At 40.6% G+C, this 15584-nt stretch overlaps 1 long non-coding RNA gene across 6 annotated transcripts in view; it reads left to right on the top strand.

The window, feature by feature from the left end:
• The window catches only part of LOC129471429 (uncharacterized), a 150078-nt gene that overhangs the window by 1593 nt on the left and 132901 nt on the right, over positions 1 to 15584 (top strand). For 3 of the 6 annotated variants that reach the window (XR_010118619.1, XR_010118621.1, XR_010118620.1), the window contains exons 2-3: positions 4414 to 4507; positions 7258 to 7404. This is a non-coding gene — a long non-coding RNA (uncharacterized lncRNA). The remainder of the gene's footprint in view (positions 1 to 4413; positions 4508 to 7257; positions 7405 to 15584) is intronic. The other 3 variants (XR_010118617.1, XR_008653585.2, XR_010118618.1) reach the window with 1 other exon arrangement.

The raw sequence follows: 15584 nt of genomic DNA, 5'->3' as shown, positions 1-15584 counted from the left end.
AGTGGAAAGTTCTGACTTCTATGTTCTTTAATGGAGCCAGAGCCAGCTTCATGGGCATGTAGTCTATGCAATAGCATGAGACCACATGCTTAGAAGAACTCTGTGCTTGATTTCATGCTCTGGTGTTGCCATCTTGAAATTCTTAATAATTTGGGAACAAGGAGCCACTGGTTTTAATTTTGCACTAGGCCTCACAAATTAGGGAGCCAGTTCTAGATAGGGTCAATATCTTAGTGATGTATAACCCATTGGGGACAAGATTTCAACCGAAATTGTTTAGCGATAGTGTCTTCTGGGGGATTTTTTTTTTTTTTTTTTTTTTTTTTTTTTTGAGACAGAATCTCACTCTGTTGCCCAGGCTGGAGTACAGTGGCATGATCTCAGCTCACTGCAACCTCTGCTTCCTAAGTTCAAGTGATTCTCCCGTCTCAGCCTCCCAAGTAGCCAGGACTACAGGCATGTGCCACCACGCCCGGCTAATTTTTGTATTTTTAGTAGAGACAGGGTTTTGCCATGTTGACCAAACGGTTTTTCTTTATTATTATTTTATTTTTATTTTTCTGAGACAGAGCCTCACTCCCTCAAGTAGAATTTGTTAAATTCTAATAATGGACCTCTGCTTAAAACAAAACAAAAACGCTTTTCAAGAACTAGAGAAGATTTCATTATGAAATCTTGGGGTGTGTCCCCTGCTTGCATTTGTGCATCTAATTGTAGTTCCCACATCCAAATGGGAAGGTGTATTATTTCATATTATCCTTGGATAAAATCAAAGTGTATTTCTTATAACAAGAAAATTAAAATGTCTTGGTTTTAAATGAAATTGTAGAGAACATAAAAGATTTTTCATCTATTATTTGGTGTTCTGAGCCATATAGTTATGTAATTTATACTGTATTACATGTACTTAATTTGTACCATGCCTATGACACATAGTATAGTCTCCATAAATATTTGTAAAATGAACTAGGGAATTTTTTGTAGTACTTTTGTAATGGATTAAGCTATTCACCTATATAGAAATGGCTGGTTGGGTTCAGGGACAGGTAAGGATTATGAACTCATCTGCATGGTCATAGTTGTTATGTGAGTAGAATTTAATTCAGTTTTCATTGTAATATTATTTTAGCATTTGTTAAAAAGAGATGGAGAAATGATCATAGCTCTTGATCATTTATTCCATATTCGTGCAGCCTTTTCTTGACTTTTGTGCATTCTTAGGTAAAGACAAAGACCTAATAAGATATTTTAATCTACTACTGCACAACAAATTACCCCAAAACTCAATGTCTTAAAGCAATAAACACTTAACTCGCAATTTCTGTGCATCAGGAATCTAGAAGCAGCTTAGCTAGATGTTCTGGCTTAGGGTCTCTTGAGGTCGGAGGCAAGATGTTGGCCAGGGTTGCAGTCATGCAGTCATTTAAAGGCTTCAGTGGGGCTGGAGGATCCAGTTCCGTGGTGGCTCACTCACATGCCTGATGAGTTGGTGTTGACTGTTAGCAGGAGGTCTCAGATCCTCCCCAAATGAGCCTCTCCATGGGCTGCTTGAACATCGTCTTGACATAGTGGCTGGCTTCCCGCAGAGTAAGAGTTCAACAGAGACCAAGATTGAAGCTACAACATTTTTTTTTATTATGTACCCTCAGAAGTCGTAATTTCTGCAATATCTTATTGGTTAGCTTTATTCAGTGTGGGAAGGAACCACAATAAAGGCTTGAATACCCAAAGACAAGAATCACTGGGGGCCATCTCAGAGGCTGGCTGCCACATGAATATTCAATCCTACACATTCTTCGTTGTTTAGTGAAACTTGCCCCTGAGATTCCTGCTCATATCATCTCAGCCCTTCTTACATTCTGTCGCCTCTGACCTAGTTTAGGACCGTCAACAGGCACTGTCATCTGGGCACTACAGCATCTTATATTCTTTAACTCTGAGAATGGCAACTATTTTTAAGTTCCTCTGTAGCCTCCAGTGCACCAAATGCAGGGCTGAACGTATAGATAGTGCCTAAGAGTTCTTGTTAAATAACAAAATATTGATTTTTGTTTCTGCAGCTATTTTGTGAGAGTTTCAGAATTCTAAACTTTCCCAAGAATTTCCCTTTTTATTTTACAAGGACAAATGGTTTCACAGTTATGAAAATTACTTCAGTTGTTTGTCATTTTAAAATCCCATCAGGACCTGCATTCCCAGGCTCTTTAAACTACTGAAGCTTAACATTTAATTGAATGATGAACAAAACCAAGTTAATTCCCATTCACAGATGACAAGTGAACAGTTGGCAGCAATTTCAACATCTGCTTTTAATTCATTTTAAAATGTTGAGCAAACTGATAAAAAAAAAAAAAAAGCTGGAAACTCTGTTTCTCCATTATCCTTCTAGTAGTTGTCTTCTCTAATTGAAGTTGACTCTAAATAGGTTTTGTAGATGGACCCAAAATAAACATTTGGATAGGGATTGACCCATTCTTAGGTTTGAAATGTTTGTGCTTTAATGTGGGAGTCTGTTTAACCCTTTGCTCATTACAATTTTGTTCCCAAATGTTCCAGGCAAAAGGCTTTTATTGGGGTTGAGTAATTCCTGGTTGGAAATAGGGATAGTAAACAATATGTTAGCTGGAACTAGCCTTAGTTTTTAAAACTGAACTTCCTGCTTTTTCATGAACTAACAGCTCTAAGGACACACACACACACATACAGGCACAATCTGAAAATAGTATCCTTCAGACAATGGCAGTGCTATTCTTGATGTATAATTTATCTCCATTTGCCTTATACACTTGTATTCACCATTCCTTTTTGGTATATATATGTGTTGCCAAATAAAATCATTAGCAAGGAATCATCTAAGGTAATTCGATGGAATTATATGATATATGCTTTTGACAATGTGTGTTAAAAATATAGGTATATGTTACAATTTTTCTGAATATGTTATTTACAAGCTGATTTCTCTAATACCCAAGCTAAATTGTACAGCTTGTCATTGTCCTTTTCACATCTCAAATTTACATAAGGAAAATACAAAAGTAAACAAAAAGAATTCTTAGGATATCATGAACATAAAAATGACTACAGATACAAAAGCATCCAAAAGTTTAGATAAATAATTTATTCTCTATAATTTTGCTCACAATTTTTTTCTGGACAATCATAAATTCTCTGTTGTTAATTCTCGCCTATAATCTGGTAACTCGTGTATCTCCATTTCCAACCCATTATTACTATAATGATAATGTTGCCATAAAAAGCATTATTATTTTAAAAATTATTAATATTTTCAAAGCATTTGTTATTTTAAAAATTATTAATATTTTCAAAGCATTCTGTGATAATCTGTCAGCAGAGAGCCCATTTGTCTTCAGCCTATCTGTCTACCTTCAGTTTAGATGGACATTCAAAAGAAAGCTTTTTTTTTTTTTTTTTTTTTTGCACTCTGCATATATAAATCCAGCCATCCACTGGGAGCTTGCACTTGGATGACAGACATTCCAAACTCAACGTTTGAAAACTCAACTCATTTTGTCTACCTACCTGCCAATCTCTACCCGCCATTTCTTTTTGTTAATTTTTTTTTATTATTTATTTTTATCTTGTTAAATTTCAAAGACTATGTGCACATCTACCTGCCATTTCTATAGAGTTGAATTTTTTCATTAAATCTCCAGTCAGCTAGCCAGAAACTTGGGACTTAGTCTAACTTCTTTGTCTTTCTTCCCATCGGTCAGCATGGCCTATGATTTTTTTCCCTTCCTAAATATTTTTCAAGTTGGCTTCTTGTTCCCTTCTGCAGATTTTCTCTTGTTTTTTTTTTCCTGTTATGTTTTACATGAAGGATTCCTTAATTTGTCTCTACTTTTTCTACACTCTTCCCCATGCAGTCAGTACTTCCTCTACCCCAGGGGTTCAAACTGGCAACCCTCAGGCTGAATTTACTTAGCAGTTTTTATTTTGTTGTTGTTTTTAATAACGTCAGTGTCTTTATATGCTTTTCATTATGTTTCCTGCAAGACTTGCCATTACTTCAAACCAGACCCCATTTGTTACTTGCTAGGTCCTCCAAGGTATTTGAATTTGTGCCTCTTGCTGCACATTTTCTAAAATGAAAATCTACCTAAATTGCTTCAATGACTCACCACTCCCTGAAAGAATACCCAAATTTCTTATAGCTGATAGAGTATTCTCATAATCTGTCTCATTAAGTACTTTCCCATCTTTCTTTTTGGTTTTTGTTTTTTTGAGACGGAGTCTTGCTCTGTCACCCAGGCTGGAGTGCAGTGGTGCGATCTCAGCTGACTGCAGCCTCTGCATCCTGGGTTCAAGCCATTCTCCTGCCTCAGCCTCCCCAGTAGCTGAGATTACAGGCACGCACCACCACACCCAGCTAATTTTTGTATTGTTTTTCAGTAGAAACGGGGTTTCACCGTGTCAGCCAGGCTGGTCTTGAACTCCTGATCTCGTGATCCACCCACCTCAGCCTCCCAAGGTGCTGGGATTACAGGTATGAGCCACCACACCCAGCCCCTATCTTTCTTTATAAAATATACTTCAGCCATTCTGTATTCAAGGCTTCAAATATACCCTGCTGCTCCATGACTTTATGTCTTTTTAAAAACTACTTCCTCTGCTTTGTTACTTTCTGCTAAGTCCCTCAGCTGGTTGCTCCTAGCCACAAGCCTTGAGCATCATTTTCTCTGTAACCCTCTCTCCCAAACAGAATTACTCACTTCTGCATTGTGCTGCTGCTGCCCCTTAAATATACCTCAATTATTGCCATTTGATTTACTTGAATTTGGATTTCATATTCATTCATTGATAATTTATAGGATTGTTGGGAGGATTAAATGAGTTAGTAGAAGTGCTTAGAACAATGTCTGGCACATAGTAAATGCTCTATAAGGGTTTGTACTTATATATGTGTGTGTGTGTATATATATATGTATATAATCCATTCAATCATTTATTCCTACAGCAAATTGTAGTTGTGTATCAGGTATGATGCCAGGCATTGGAAATGGAAAGGTATAACCTGGTCCCAAAGATCTCATATCTAGTGGAGAAAACAAAAATGTAAAAACATAATGAAAATAAAGTTGGAAACAGGGTTGTAGCCCAGAAAATGGATTGGGTCTAAGGACACGAATCATGGTAAATTTTGATTTTGATTATTTATGTAAGATGAGAGATTACCAGTTGGAGACAGAGAATGGCAATAGGCACTCTCATATGCCATTTATGGGCAGTCAGTTGATACAACACTTCTGGATGGAATTTTTGAAATACTTACAATTAAAATATGCATACCTTTTGTAACATGCTTTTCCAAGAACTTATAGAAATATTTGTACAATTGAGTAAGAATATATACAAGGATGCTCATTGATGTTTTGTTTGGCTTGTAAATGCAAAAAAATGGAGTTAGCCTAATTGTCCATTATTGAATGGTTCATCTGTATGATGAAATACCATGCTGATGCTAAAATAGAATGAAGTAAAACTGTGGATGCTAACACAGAAATATGTTTATGATATATTAATTTATAAAACCAAGTTACAGAACACTGTCTAGTATTATCACATTTTTTTCCAAAAAATTGAGATGATATTTGAACATGCAAATATAAATTAAATAATACATGTGGAATTGTTAACTGTGGTCAAGTTTAGTGGGTAGGATTTAGGGGGGACTTTCACTTATATGTCTATAAATTGTTAGAATTTTTTTTTCCAATGAGCATGTATTACATTTGTAATATGAATAAAAGTTTGGTGAGGCTGGGCGTGATGGTTCACGCCTATAATCCTAGCACTTTGGGAGGCTGAGGCAGGCATAACACCTGAGGTCAGGAGTTTGAGACCAGCCTGGCCAACATATAGTGAAACTCCGTTTCTACTAAAAAAAAAAAATACAAAAATTAGCAGGGCGTGGTGGCACATGCCTGTAGTCCCAGCTACTTGGGAAGCTGAGGTAGGAGAATTGCTTGAACCTGGGAGGCAGAGGTTGCAGTGAGCTGAGATCACACCACCGCACTCCAGCCTGGGTGACAGAACAAGACTCTGTCTCTAAAAAAAAAAAAAAAAAGTTTGGGCTAGGCACAGTGGCTCACACCTGTAATCCCAGCACTTTGGGAGGCCGAGGTGGGCGGATCTCTTGAGTCCAGGAGTTTGAGACCAGTGTGGGTGACATAGAAAAACCCCGTCTCTACAAAAAGCTACAAAAATTAGCCAGACATGGTAGCATGCACCTGTTTTCCCAGCTACTTGGGAGGCTGAGGCAGAAGGATCGCTTGAGCTTGGGAGGCAGAGGTTGCCAGTGAGCCAAGATCGTGCATCTGCATTCCAGCCTAGGCAACAGAGTGAAACCTTGTCAAAAAAAAAAAAAAAGAAAAAAGAAAAAGGAAAAAAAAAAGAAAAAAAAGTGTTTGGAATTTTAGAAAAATCACTTAGAAATTTTCTTAAGGAGGTCAGTCACTGATACTAAAGGTGAGATAGTAATAACAGGTCAAAGCAATGGGCTTAATTGTGAGAGGGAGTGGTACATGGTATGTATGTATATGAAAGCAAATGGACAAGGCCCTCCTGGACATTCCAGTCCCTTTCCACACCACGTTCTTCTTTCTGTTATACTGGTCTCCTCTGTGTTCTTTGAATAAGCCATACTCTTTCCCAACATGTGGCCTTTGCTGTCTCTTCTATCTTGAAAGATCACCCAGCCCTGCACACCCTTGGGCCCCAAAATATGTACACATAGCATCTAGTCACCTCCTACTCTTACTTCAGTGCTCAGCTCAGTTGTCTCTTCTTCAGAGAATGACAGCGAAGCCTTTTGGAATATAGCCAGTCCCTTTATCATATGTGTCTGTAGATACATGACATGTGAGTTGAATAGAGGAATCAAGAAGTTAAAAATGGGAAAGGAGAAGGAAAGCAGAGAGTAATGTAGACTTGAATCGTGTTCAGGTTTTAAAACATTTCTTCTTGATCTATGTGGACATGTCTACCTGCTTCTCCTACTTTTAAGTTTACTTGTGGTTCTTTGTAAATGTTCTTATGTGAGGCTATAAAGAATCCTAAAATCATGAATAGATTGTGAACTCTTTCATTCTCATCATACCACCTCACATTGGACAAGTTTCAGCAATCATTTATTGAGCACTTGAGTACAGACGAAGTTCTGTTCCAGGATTCAGAGGGAATGGTCTTATCTACCTCCCACCTTTCCTACATTTATCTCTTCTTTCTCTTTCTCAGCACAAGCTCAGCCCAGCACTATGTTTTTCAATCCTCTTAGCATCAGAATAATCCAAGGAGCTTAAAAACGTACACACGTAAAACGATGTGGGAACGTCACCCCCAGGAATTCTGATTCTGCTCTTCTAGGGTCAGACACAAGCACAGGTGAGTTTTAAAAGTTTCTTAGGCAGTGCTGATGTGCAGGCAGCATTGAGGGCCACTGGCCTAGACTAATCATGAAATAGAAACTCGAACTGGAAAACTGCAGAACATCTGACTTCTGGAAATCAAAACTTGACTGGTTCCAATGATACTTTTATTACAACTGATCTCTCAGATGGTGTCAGACCTGCAGAAGGTGCTAAAAAGGCTATAACTGATGCATTGCCCCTGAATTAAGGTTGATGACTTTGGATCTTGGTTGTAGGAAATAATGTGATTACGTGTACACCTGTTTCAGGGGCAGTCACTCATGGTGGAGGAAAGCAGACTAAATGTCTATGGGCACTTTTACCAACTTTTAGGTTCTGTTCTCTGACACTCATGTGTCTCAAAGACTTGAAACAAATACTATTTTATGAGTTTAATGCCTGGGTAACCTGAGGCCCTGAAAGGTTTAAGTTTTATTTTCTGGCACTGTCCAGTAGGCAGGACTCCTGACTCCCAGACTCCAGAGATTATCTCCAGTTGAGGGAACCATGAAGCAAGACACCTGATTCCTAGCCTTAGCTCAGCCACTAGCCAGGTAGATATGTTGCCCTGTTTAAGTTATCTCTGATATCGGGGCCTCAGTTTCCTCGGATGAGGTAAATTGAGCTAGATGATCTATCTGGGCCCCCTTCAGCTTTAGCAAGTGTCACTAGGTGGCACTCATGTAACTCCAGTGGGGAGCCATTGGAGCAAGTTGGCTGCCAAGCTCCTTCTGTCCCTTAAAGGACCCTGGGACCTGTCAGGGGCAGCTTAGAAAATAATGCAATTTTAGGAAGACTGTTTAGGAGTCTTTTTACCAAGAATAGCTTTTGAATCTGCAGACACCTGTTGTATTTTACCAGCTGCTTTCAAGTATTATGTACTTCTGGTTTTATATTCCTATCCTTTTACCATCTCAAATTTTAAAATATTGTATAGAAAACTATTTCTGTGGTGGCTTAGCTACATTTGTAACATTGTCCAGACATACTCCTTTGTGTGACATAACACATGAGGTATTCTTTTAGCAAGTACTAAACTCTGCCAGCAATATGTCACTGCATCAGTAACTTTTAAGAGGAGAAAGATTCACTATCCCAATACTGGACTTTAAGCAAATGGGATTCTGCCCTGGGATGTCTCCCCACTGGATGGAGTCAGTCAGATATGGTTCTTGTTTAAAGACTTGCTCCCCAAACCTTGGTTTGTCCTGGTGTCTGACATTGCTAGGGAGGTTTATTCTCACTCACATTCATTTCAGAAATTCAGTTCTGCTCAATGTGGCTTCCAAATTCAACTCACAGGTAGGGGAATTGGGAGCCTCCATGATCCAATACTCAAGGATGGCCCTGTCTTCCATTGTCAAAAGTCATCCAATTCACCTGTCAGGTGCTTTTCCTTCAAACAAGGGCCATAGGAGTTGCTCCTAAGGATTTATTAACAAAAATAAACATGGAAGAACTAAATTTGGGGCCTAATCCTGTAAGATCCAAGAAGAGATTTAAGAAGTTTCATATTGCCAATGCATTTTGGGAGTAAGAGGTGGACTTTTAATAAAGACTGCCTTCATTACCAGTCAATTTGAGTTGCATACATTTCCTGCATTGAATTATAGTTACGACTTTCAGACCTAGGGGCATGGTGTGGTGTTAAGGTTAGGATAAGGGAATGAATATACATACATATACGTATACACAGGTAAAAGAATAGAAAGATCCAAAGCCAAAATACTAACAGCAGGGACATTTTAAGTGATGTTCATTGTCTTCTTTATTCTTTCCATATTTTTCAGGTTTTATTTAAGGACTATGAATTTGGCTGGGCCCAGTGGCTCATGCTTGTAATCCTAGCACTTTGGGAGGCTGAGGTGGGTGGATCACCTGAGGTCAGGAGTTCGAGACCAGCCTGGCCAACATGGTGAAACCCCGTCTCTACTAAAAATACAAAAATGAGCCGGGTGTAGTGGCATGTGCCTGTAATCCCAGCTACTCGGGAGGCTGAGGCAGGAGAATCGCTTGAACCTAGGAGGCGGAGGTTGCAGTGAGCCAAGATTGTGCCATTGCACTCCAGCCTGAGTGACAAGAGCAAAACTCTGTCTTAAAAAAAAAAAAGACTAGGAATTTGTTTTGTGAATTATTATTTCAAAAGAAAAGAGAAGAAGGAAAGAAAAGGAAAATAAGTGATTAGCAGGTTTCAACAAAAAAAATTATTTGTAAATTACCTTGTTTATGGTAAAATAGCCATTTTGATTTCGAAAAGAAATTGTAGTTTTTCGCTTGGATCTGGAAAGTACTTAACTCTGGTCTGATCCACCAGTGGCAAAGGAACACCTGAAAGATTCTTATTAACTTTATTAAAATTGTCCTAAACATACACAAAAGGATACACAACATACACAAACCATATACTCTTAAAATGAGAGCGGGATACAAATAATTTTTTTTTTTTTTTTTGAGACGGAGTCTTGTTCTGTCGCCCAGACTGGAGTGATCTCAGCTCACTGCAACCTCTGCCTCCTGGGTTCAAGCGATTCTCCTGCTTCAACCACCCGAGCAGCTGGAGGTTACAAGCACCCACCATTATGCTCGGCTAATTTTTTGTGTTTTTGTAGAGATGGGGTGTTACCATGTTGACCAAGCTGGTCTTGAAATCCTGACCTCAGGTGATCCGCCCGCCTTGGCCTCCTAAAGTACTGGGATTACAGGCATGAGCCACCATGCCCGGGCAATACAAACAATTTTTATCATTTATAATCCTTCTCTTGATTGCTCTTCTCTACTACAGTGTTTTTACTTTTCAATCTCATGTCAGTTCTATAAAGCTTGGCAGATACCCAACCGTGGCTTCCTTTAGCACTTGTTGCTGTCACTCATTATTCCTTTTAACATCCCCCAGGTAAATAACTCTCTGGGCTCAGAAAATATTTGGAGGAAGGTTCTAATCCAGCTTTGGTACAAACTAGGTGTGTAAGCACAGTGAGATTACTGAAGTGTTCTGGATTTCTGATTTTCTATTTGTAAAGTGAAGCATGGGTGCTCTTACTTTCTGTATCACCTGGATTATTATAAGGATAAAATGAGATAATTGATATGGTTGGCTCTGTGCCCTCACACAAATCTCATGTGCGATTTTAATCCCCACATGTCAGGGGAGGGACCTGGTGGGAAGTGACAGGATCATGGGGGTGGATTTCCCCCATGCTGTTCTCATGATAGTGAGTGAGTTCTCACGAGATCTGATGGTTTAAAAGTGTAGCACTTCCCCCTTTGCTCTCTTTCTCTCTCCTGCTGCCATGTAAGATGTGCCTTGCTTCCCTTTCACCTTCTGCCATGATTGTAAGTTTCCTGAGGCTTCCCCAGCCATGTGGAACTGTGAGTCCAACCTCTCTCCTTTATAAATTACTCAGTCTCAGTGTGAAAATGGACTAATACAGAAAACTGGTACCAGCAGAATGGGGGCACTGCTATAAAGATACCTAAAAATGTGGAAGTGACTTTGAAACTGGGTAATGGGCAGAGGTTGGAACAGTTTAGAGGGCTCAGAAGATAGGAAGATGATGGAAAGTTTGAAACTTCCTAGAGACTTGTTGAATGGTTTTGACCAAAATGCTGATGGTGATATCGACAATGAAGTCCAAGCTGAGGTGGTCACCCATGGAGATGAGGAACTTATTGGGAACGGGAGCAAAAGTCACTCTTGCTATGCTTTAGCAAAGAGACTGGCAGCATTTTGCCCCTTCCCTAGAGTTCTGTGGAACTTTGAACTTGAGAGAGATGATTTAGGATATCTGAAGGAAGAAACTTCAAAGCAGCAAAGCATTCAAGAGGTGACCTGGCTTTTTTTTTTTTTTTTTTTTTTTTGAGACAGTCTCGCCCTGTTGTCCAGGCTGGAGTGCAATGGTGCGATCTCAGCAACCTCTGCCTCCCGGGTTCAAGTGATTCTCCTGCATCAGCCTTCTGAGTAGCCGGGATTACAGACACGCACTACCACGCCAGGCTAATTTTTTGTATCTTTAGTAGAGACAGGGTTTCACCATGTTGGTCAGGCTGGTCTTGAACTCCTGACCTGGTGATCTTCCTGCCTGGGCCTTCCAGAGTACTGGGATTACAGGCATGAGCCAGCATGCCTGGCCCAACCTGTCTTTTTATAAAAAGGTACACTCATATGCATTCACAAAAAAGATGACCTGAAATTGGAACTGTATCCTGCAGAGCCATGGAGGCAGAGCTGCCCAAGGCCTGGGGAGCCCACTTCTTGCATTAGCATGTCCTGGATGTGAGACTTGGAGTCAGAGGAGATTATTTTAGAGCTTTAAGATTTAATGATTTCCTTGTTGGGTTTTGGACTTGCATGGGGCCTCTATGCCCTTTGTTTTGGCCAATTTCTCCCATTTGGAATGGGAGAATTTACCCAATGCCTGTACTCCAATTGTATCTTGGAAGTAACTAACTTGTTTTTCTATTTTACAGGCTCATAGGCAGAAGGGAACTTGCCTTGTCTTAGATGAGACTGTGGTCTTGGATTTTTGAGTTAATGCTGGAGTGAGTTAAGACTTTGGGGGAATGTTGGGAAGGCATGATTGTGTTTTGAAATGCGAGAAGGACATGAGATTTGGGAGGGGCTTGGGTGGAATGGCATGATTTGGTTTTGCCCCCACCCAAATCTCATGTGGAATTTGTTTGTTTGTTTGTTTTTTGAGATGGAGTCTCGCTTTGTCTCCCAGGCTGGAGTGCAGTGGCACGATTTTGGCTCACTGCAAGCTCTGCCTCCCGGGTTCACACCATTCTCCTGCCTCAGCCTCCTAAGTAGCTGGGACTGCAGGCGCCCGCCACCACGCCCAGCTAATTTTTTTTTTTTTTTTTTTTTTTTTTTTTTTGAGAAGGAGTCTCGCTCTTTCACCCAGGCTGGAGTGCAGTGGCGCGATCTCGGCTCACTGCAGGCTCCGTCCCCCGGGGTTCACGCCATTGTCCTGCCTCAGCCTCCTGCGTAGCTGGGACTACAGGCGCCCGCCACCTCGCCCGGCTAATTTTTTTGTATTTTTTAGTAGAGACGGGGTTTCACCGTGTTAGCCAGGATGGTCTTGATCTCCTGACCTCGTGATCCACCCGCCTCAGCCTCCCAAAGTGCTGGGATTACAGGCGTGAGCCACCGCGCCCGGCCACGCCCAGCTAATTTTTTGTATTTTTAGTAGAGATGGGGTTTCACCGTGTTAGCCAGGATGGTCTCCATCTGCTGACCTCGTGATCCACCCACCTCGGCCTCCCAAAGTGCTCATGTGGAATTTTAATCCCCACGTGTCAGGGGAGGGACCTGGTGAGAGGTGATTGAACCATCAGGGCAGATTTCCCCCATGCTGTTCTCATGATGGTGAGTGAGTTCTCACAAGATCTGATGGTTTACAAGTGTAGCACTTCCCCCTTTGCTCTCTCTCTCTCCTGCCGCCTTGTGAAGAAGGTCCCTTGCTTCCCCTTCACCTTCCACCATAATTGTAAGTTTCCTGAGGCCTCCCCAGCCATGCCTCCGATACAGCCTGTGGAACCGTGAGTCAATTAAACCTTTCTCCTTCATAAATTGCCGAGTTTCAAGTAGTTCTTTATAGCAATGTGAAAACAGACTAATACAATGATGTATGTGACAGAACTAAAATTCTACAGGTGGTTCTTTGGGAAGCAGATGGTGAGATGGATTTAGGAGTATCAGAGGTGTTTGGGGGAATTTACACCTGTAAAAGAAAAGAGAAATAGGCAGGACTGAGAAGGGGAGTTGTCAGAGTACAATGCTTTCTCTGCTAGTCCAGTAGGGAGCATCTCTGCAGAGGTGGACAGTTTTAGGAGTCCACATTGGATGGGAATGGCTAGCTCCTTGTACCCACTGCCTTGTTCAGTTATTGACTGAGGACCACTGGACTAAGAGTACAACCTCAGCTCCAATGCAGAGCAGGTTTTTAAGGAGCTAACAGCTGTAATCTGTCAGTTAACTACACTTCTTAAAGCTGGGTAGCGAAATCTTTTCTTGAAAAGGGGAGCCTGAGTGGCACATCTCATGTTTTCCACAGCCAGCCACTAATATGACTCTGCTTAGGGCCACTTAAGACATTTATAAGTTATATCTCAAGATCATGAGTTCCCTTTTTCTGATTACAAACTTCTGCCCTTTGTTATTGTTCATATTCCCTCTGAGCACTGAACATGCTCCTCCCTCCATCTGTGACCTCATCCATCTGTCCCTCTTTCTCTTGATAGCTTCTCACCTTCTTCTGATTTCTCTTGCCTTTCTGTCAAGGTTCAGTAGTTTGGACTCAAGGGTCTAGCAATTTAATCTTTCCCTCGCTTACTCCTCTTAATCTTTTGAAAGTTTATCATGGCTGTCAGAATAATTTCTAAGTCTGAGTTACCCCATAGCCTGCCTTCTTTCCTCTGAAATTTGCATGAGTGAGCTCTACTGGAGAAATTTATGTAAATCTTCTGAAGGGTAAACTACACTTCCATAACAGCCAGTTTCATCAAGTCTTTTACTGTTGCAATCTTTTTTATCCAGTTCTTATTGTCTTTTTTTTTTATATTATAATTTAGGTTTTAGGGTACATGTGCACAATGTGCAGGTTTGTTACATATGTATCCATGTGCCATGTTGATTTCCTGTACCCATTAACTTGTCATTTAGCATTAGGTATATCTCCTAATGCTGTCCCTCCCCCCTCCCCCCACCCCACAACAGTCCCCGGAGTGTGATGTTCCCCTTCCTGTGTCCATGAGTTCTCATTGTTCAATTCCCACCTATGAGTGAGAACATGCGGTGTTTGGTTTTTTGTCCTTGCGATAGTTTACTGAGAATGATGTTTTCCAGTTTCATCCATGTCCCTACAAAGGACACGAACTCATCATTTTTTATGGCTGCATAGTATTCCATGGTGTATATGTGCCACATTTTCTTAATCCAGTCTATCGTTGTTGGACATTTGGGTTGGTTCCAACTCTTTGGTATTGTGAATAGTGCCGCAATAAGCATTATTGTTCAATCCCCAGCACAGTGGCATTAACTTATTTAGCACTGAAAAAAATTGTAATTGAATTTTTAAAAAAAGAAATGTGTTGCATGTATATTGCAGGCTAGATACAGTGTCAAGTTCTTTATATATGTCATCTCACTAATCCTTTTTTTTGAGACAGAGTCTCACTCTGTAGCCCAATTTGGAGTGCAGTGGCATGATCTTGGCTCACTGCAACCTCTGCCTCCCAGGCTTAAGCTATTCTTGTGCCTCAGCCTCCTGAGTAGCTGGGACTACAGGTGCACACCACCACCCCTAGCTAATTTTTTGTATTTTAGTAGAGACGGGGTTGCACCATGTTGCCCAGGGTGGTCTCAAACTGCTGAGCTCCAGCAGTCCACCCACCTCGGTCTCCCAAAGTGCTGGGATTACAGGCATGAGCCACTGTACCTGGCCTTATCTTACTTAATCCTTAATCTTCACGGCACTCTCATTTTGTGGGTTTTATTAGTCCTGTTTTATAGATTTATCTGTTGCTTGACTATGTCTACCACTAAATATAACTTCCTTAGGGGAAAATATTATGTCTGATTAATTTCTATAGCTCTCCACTTCTCAAACAATGCCTGACACATAGATGATGTGTCAGATGATGAGATAAAAATTAAATGAGGGATTAAATAAGTGACAGGACAGTGAAGGGGCCATACCAAAACTGAGGCCTGGGTCTCTTCAATTTTAAAGCTTGTACACTTTGTGTCATGCATTGTGGCTCTGTCTGAATTAAGTGTTGTCAACTACCCAAGGGCTTATAACAATTTAGTGATCAAAGCTGAGTGAGAAGAAAATGATCTTCTATGCCACACTTCAGTAAAAATAGGGACAGAAGCTATAGTTGTCAATTGCTTTATTTACTTCTAAAGAATGTATCTAATATCACAGGAAAGACAATTAGATAGTTCAGTAATTTTCTGTTTTCAAACATTGGGTTGTCATTGTTTAATTATTCTCTTAGCTTGGTTTGAGGTCACTGGCAACTTAGTGAATAGTACTGTGGGCCAGGTGCAGTGGCTTACACCTGTAATCCCAACACTTCGGGAGGTCAAGGGAGGTGGTAGATTGCTTGAGCCCAGGAGTTCACCAGCAGCCTGGGCAACATGGTGAAACC

Source organism: Symphalangus syndactylus, chromosome 21, assembly GCF_028878055.3.
Source record: "Symphalangus syndactylus isolate Jambi chromosome 21, NHGRI_mSymSyn1-v2.1_pri, whole genome shotgun sequence".
Classification (NCBI taxonomy): Eukaryota; Metazoa; Chordata; class Mammalia; order Primates; family Hylobatidae; genus Symphalangus; species Symphalangus syndactylus.
This window is presented reverse-complemented; position numbering and strand designations above follow the sequence as displayed.